At 41.9% G+C, this 6,148-nt stretch overlaps 1 protein-coding gene across 1 annotated transcript in view; it reads left to right on the top strand.

Annotated features, from left to right (window-relative positions):
- The window catches only part of LOC139404673 (neuronal cell adhesion molecule-like), a gene marked incomplete at its 3' end in the record, with an annotated part of 84,010 nt that overhangs the window by 36,728 nt on the left and 41,134 nt on the right, over positions 1-6,148 (top strand). Inside the window, exon 2 of the mRNA XM_071147279.1 lies at positions 5,259-5,337. The remainder of the gene's footprint in view (positions 1-5,258; positions 5,338-6,148) is intronic.

Raw genomic sequence — 6,148 nt, 5'->3', positions numbered from 1 at the left:
CCTATATTACCACAACTTTAATGTAGTACAGCTGATCTACAGACTGGTAGGTATAGTGTCTCCTATATTACCACAGCTTTAATGTAGTACAGCTGATCTACAGACTGGTAGGTATAGTGTCTCCTATATTACCACAACTTTAATGTAGTACAGCTGATTTACAGACTGGTAGGTATAGTATCTCCTATATTACCACAACTTTAATGTAGTACAGCTGATCTACAGACTGGTAGGTACAGTGTCTCCTATATTACCACAACTTTAATGTAGTACAGCTGATCTACAGACTGGTAGGTACAGTGTCTCCTATGATATAAACCAATCACCTCTAGACATGATTCTTTCTTTTCTCTGTTCTTCCTTCCCTCCATCTCTCCCTCAAACAGCCTTGAGAAAAAAACATATTGCGGTCCAAGGCACTGCATCTCAGTGCTTGAGGCGTCACTACAGACACCCTGGTTCGAATCCAGGCTGTGTCACAATCGGACGTGATTGTGAGTCACATAGGGCGGCGCACAATTGGCCCAGCGTCGCCCGGGTTTGGCCGGTGTAGACCGTCATTGTAAATAAGAATTTGTTCTTACTTTCCTTGTTAAATATATATACAGTTGAAGTCGGAAGTTTACATACACCTTAGCAAATACATTTAAACTCAGTTTTTCACAATTCCTGACATTTAATCCCAGTAAAAATTCCCTGTTTTAGGTCAGTTAGGATCACCACTTTATTTTAAGTATGTGAAATGTCAGAATAATAGTAGAGAGAATGATTTATTTCAGCTTTTATTTATTTCATCACATTCCCAGTGGGTCAGAAGTTTACATACACTCAATTAGTATTTGGTAGCATTGCCTTTAAATGGTTTAACTTGGGTCAAATGTTTTGGGTAGCCTTCCACAAGCTTCCCACAATAAGTTGGTTGAATTTTGTCCCATTCCTCCTGACAGAGCTGGTGTAACTGAGTCAGGTTTGTAGGCCTCCTTGCTCGCACACGCTTTTTCAGTTCTACCCACACATTTTCCATAGGTTTGAGGTCAGGGCTTTGTGATGGCCACTCCAATATCTTGACTTTGTTGTTCTTAAGCCATTTTGCCACAACTTTGGAAGTATGCTTGGGGTCATTGTCCATTTGGAAGACCCATTTGCGACCAAGATTTAACTTCCTGACTGATGTCTTGAGATGTTGCTTCAATATATCCACATAATTTTCCTCCCTCATGATGCCATTTATTTTGTGAAGTGCAGCAGTCCCTCCTGCAGCAAAACACCCCCACAACATGATGCTGCCTCCCCCGTACTTCACGGTTGGGATGGTGTTCTTCGGCTTGCAAGCTTCCCCCTTTTTCCTCCAAACATAACAATGGTCGTTATGACCAAACAGTTCTGTTTTTGTTTCATCAGACCAGAGGACATTTCTCCAAAAAGTACTATCTTTGTCCCCATGTGCAGTTGCAAACCGTAGTCTGCCTTTTTTTATGGTGGTTTTGGAGCAGTGGCTTCTTCCTTACTGAGCGGCCTTTCAGGTTTTCAGGAAATAAATAAAAGCTGAAATAAATAATTATCTCTATTATTCTGACATTTCACATTCTTAAAATAAAGTGGTGATCCTAACTGGCCTAAGGCAGGGAATTTTTACTGTGATTAAATGTCAGGAATTGTGAAAAACTGAGTTTAAATGTATTTGCTAAGGTGTATGTAAGCTTCTGACTTCAACTGTATATTTTTAAATGCAATTGCTCCACGCACGCAGGAACACACACACCTCACCTCTAACCAGAGAGGGATGACCAGTTTTGTGTTAATGGCCCTATGCGACGTTATGCTGATATATATATATATATTGTGTGTGTGTGTTTGCATGCGTATGTGTCCTCAGCCCTCAGTACAGTCCTAGAGCAGAGGAGATGTGGAAGCTGTGTGTGGATTTCCCATAAAGCATTCATATGTACGGTACCTTTCTCCTCTCCTCTCTTCCCGCTCTGTGATGATGAAGAGGTTTTAGATTTAACACTAAATAATACATGCTCTTTCACTGATTCCCACTCACAACGCTTTTATGTTTTATATGCCGGCTTCTCTCTCTCTCCTGCTCTCGCTTCCTCATCCCTCCTCCTCCACCCTCTCTCTCTCCTGCTCTCGCTTCCTCATCTCTCCTCCTCCACCCTCTCTCTCTGCCTCTCTCTTTCCCTCTCTCTCTCTCTCTCTCTCTCTTTCTTTCTTTCTTTCTTTCTTTCTTTCTTTCTTTCTTTCTTTCTTTCTCTCTCTCTCTCTCTCTCTCTCTCTCTCGCTCCACCTCTCTTTGTCTATCTCTCTCGCTCTCTTTCTGCCTCTCTCTCTCTCTCTCCATCTCTCCCCCTCTCCCCCCTCTCTGTCTATCTCTCTCGCTCACTCTCGCTCTCTCTCTCTCTGTCTCTCTCTCTCGCTCCACCCCCTCCCTCTCTGTCTGTCTGTCTGTCTCTCTCTCTCTCTCTCGCTCCACCCCCCCCCCTCTCTCTGTCTCTCTGTCTGTCTCTCTCTCGCTCTCTCTCTGTCTCGCTCACTCTGTCTCCATAGTAACTGTGTAGGGCTTGGGGTCAGGCCTGTGTAGTTGGAGTGTGTTAGCTTTTCTCTGCTTCTGCCTGCCTGAGAGCAGCTGCTGCTGATTGCTTCATGGGGATGTATGCGTCCCAAATGGCACCCTATTCCCAATGCAGCGCACTACTTTTGACCAGGGCCCATAGAGCTCTGGACCAAAGTAATGCGAGCTACGTAGGGAATAGGGTGCTATTCAGGACGCATCTCAGGAGAAGGGTAGATGGCTTGTCTGATGTGATTTAGTCAAACAGAGAGTTAAAAAGGGCCAGATTTATAGGTTACTTAGAATAGTTACTGAATGAGCTAACTACAGTTATAATGTCCTTGTTTTATGTTTAGAAAAATATCTGGTTATAAATGCTTGTTATCTGTCATGTTCTTTCTCACAAATGGGAAAAGCTGCACAAGAACTCACTACTGTAGTGGTCCAGGTTACAAAGTGGCTCAGTGACTCGTGTTTGCATCTCAATGTAAAAACTGTTTGCATGTTCTTCACAAAGAGGGCAACAGATGCTACTGAGCCAGATGTCTATGTGTCAGGGGAGAAGCTCCAGGTGGTATCTGATTTTAAATACCTTGGCATCATACTTGATTCCAACCTCTCTTTTAAAAAGCATGTGAAAAAGGTCATTCAAATAACCAAATTCAACCTAGCTAATTTCCGATTTATACGAAATTGTTTGACTACAGAGGTAGCAAAACTGTACTTCAATTCTATGATACTCCCCCACTTAACATACTGCTTGACTAGTTGGGCCCAAGCTTGCTGTACAACATTAAAACCTATTCAGTCTGTCTACAAACAGGCTCTCAAAGTGCTTGATAGGATGCCCAATAGCCATCATCACTGTTACATCCTCAGAAAGCATGAGCTCTTGAGTTGGGAAAATCTTGTGCAATACACCGACGCATGTCTTGTGTTCAAGATCCTAAATGGCCTGGCTCCTCCCCCTCCACTCAGTATTTTTGTTAAACAGAAAACCCAAACATATGGCAGCAGATCCACAAGGTCTGCCATGAGAGGTGACTGTATAGTTCCCTTAAGGAAAAGCACCTTTAGTAAATCCGTTTTCTCTGTGAGAGCTTCCCATGTCTGGAATACACTGCCATCAGACACAAATAACTGCACCACCTATCACACTTTCACAAAATGCTTGAAGACACGGCTAAAGGTCAATCAGATTTGTGAAAATAATCCCTAGCTGTGTGTTGCCGACTTTCCATGTTGTCTGTTGTCTGTAGCTTGTGAGGTGTGGAAACACTTTGTTGCTTTTATGAATTTTGTCTTGCTGCTTTTTGCCCTATGTTGCTCTGTCTGTATGCTATGTCTTGCTTGTCTTATGTTGCTCTGTCTGTATGCTACATCTTGCTTGTCCTATGTTGCTCTGTCTGTATGCTACATCTTGCTTGCCCTATGTTGCTCTGTCTGTATGCTATGTCTTGCTTGTCCTATGTTGCTCTGTCTGTATGCTATGTCTTGCTTGTCCTATGTTGCTATTGTCTATATTGTAATTATGGTTGAAAATTATCCGGCTGGCTAAAACCAGCACTTTTACTGAAACGTTGATTAATGTGCACTGTCCCTGTAAAAATAAAATAAACTCAAATAAACTCAAACTCAAAATAATGGCTTGTTTCACTGGTAGTTATGATAAGGTATTCATAGTCATGAAGTGTGTGTGTGTGTGTGTGTGTATATATTTTACCATAATAAGACACACACACACACTCTGTCCTGTGTGTGTGTGTATATATTTTACCATAGTAAGACACACACACACACTCTGTCCTGTGTGTGTGTGTATATATTTTACCATAGTAAGACACACACACACACACTCTGTCCTGTGTGTGTGTGTGTGTGTGTGTGTGTGTGTGTGTGTGTGTGTGTGTGTGTGTGTGTGTGTGTGTGTGTGTGTGTGTGTGTGTGTGTATATTTTACCATAATAAGACACACTGTCCTGTGTGTGTGTGTGTGTGTGTGTGTGTGTGTGTGTGTGTGTGTGTGTGTGTGTGTGTGTGTGTGTATGTGTGTGTGTGTGTGTGTGTGTGTGTATATTTTACCATAATAAGACACACTGTCCTGTGTGATGTCTTCTCTTCAGGCCTTTGGAGCATCTCTTTGTTTTTCTGTTTTGATGAAATACCTAATAATAAGTTCCTTTTAAGTTAGATTTTTTGTCCTTTTTTTCACTCAGGTGAAAGACATTATTGCACATACAGATGTAGGATCTTTATTTGATGACTCTTTAAGTTGCTGAGAATTTTCCTGCACGACAGGAAATACACATTTGAAGTGTATTTGAGTTTTAAAGTTTGTGAGTCCTCTTTTAAATATCAAACTTAATTAGCTCTAAGGAAAAAATGTATCATCCTATACAATGAATAAGAATCCACAAAATAATCCACATTTCCTCTTGCTGCAGGATTATTTTCCTGCTGTAGCAAACTGGCTCAAATTAAGATCCCACATCTGTAAAAAGTTGATTTCTAGGGCATGCAGAACAAATGCGATGTGAACTAGATACCCCTGTACATTTTACAACCCTTACTACCTCACACTACAGCATGTTTACATTCCTCTGTGCCATTTCCCTTCTCCTGGTTCTTCCTTTGTGTCAGGACAGATGCATTACGGTGGGATGGCCAAGCTTGTGTCTAACGTTCATTCATTTGTGTTCCAGGTCTGAAGTCCTTCTCAGCAGTCAGAGTGTGTGGATGAATCCAACTGGAGGACGAAGCCCTTTGATTGGATCCCCATAGGTAAGAGCAACCTTTATGTATCTGTCATCGCTGAAAGTGATTCTATTTGTTGGAGAATCAATATGTTCCTTAACATTTTATTTGTTTAATATATTTAATTACACTTTTATATGTTTCTCTCAGCGCTGCCAAACGACAGTACAGTATGTACTGGTCTTACCTACCTACTGGCATATAGACCAAACATTAAAAACACCTTCCTAATATTGACTTGCATCCCGTTTTGCCCTCAGAACAGCCTCAATGTGTCAGGGTGTGGACTCTACAAGGTATTGAAAGTGTTCCACAGGGAGGCTGGCCCATGTTGACTCCAATGCTTCCCACAGTTGTGTCAAATTGGCTGGATGTCCTTTGGGTGGTGGACCATTCAGGAAACTGTTGAGCGTGAAAAACCCAGCAGCGTTGCAGTTCTTGGTGTGCCTGGTACCTACTACCATACCCCGTTCAAAGGCACTTCAATATGTTGTCTTGCCCATTCATCCTCTGAATGGCACACATACACAATCCATGTCTCAACTGTCTCAAGGATTACAAATCCTTCTTTAACCTGTCTCCTCCCCTTCATCTACACTGATTGAAGTGGATCAAGTGACATCAATAAGGGATCATATCTTTCAAATGGATTCACCTGGTCAGTCTGTGTTATTTAAATAGCATGTACAGTGTCTGGATTCACCTGGTCAGTCTGTGTTATTTAAATAGCATGTACAGTGTCTGGATTCACCTGGTCAGTCTGTGTTATTTAAATAGCATGTACAGTGTCTGGATTCATTGCACTGCCAGTTGTCACACTCTCAGAAAGGAAGAGTGC

The sequence above is a fragment of the Oncorhynchus clarkii genome, unplaced genomic scaffold (genome assembly GCF_045791955.1).
Source record: "Oncorhynchus clarkii lewisi isolate Uvic-CL-2024 unplaced genomic scaffold, UVic_Ocla_1.0 unplaced_contig_9008_pilon_pilon, whole genome shotgun sequence".
In the NCBI taxonomy this organism is placed as follows: domain Eukaryota; kingdom Metazoa; phylum Chordata; class Actinopteri; order Salmoniformes; family Salmonidae; genus Oncorhynchus; species Oncorhynchus clarkii.
The sequence above is the reverse complement of the archived record's forward strand: the minus strand, read 5'-3'. Positions and strand labels throughout refer to the sequence as shown.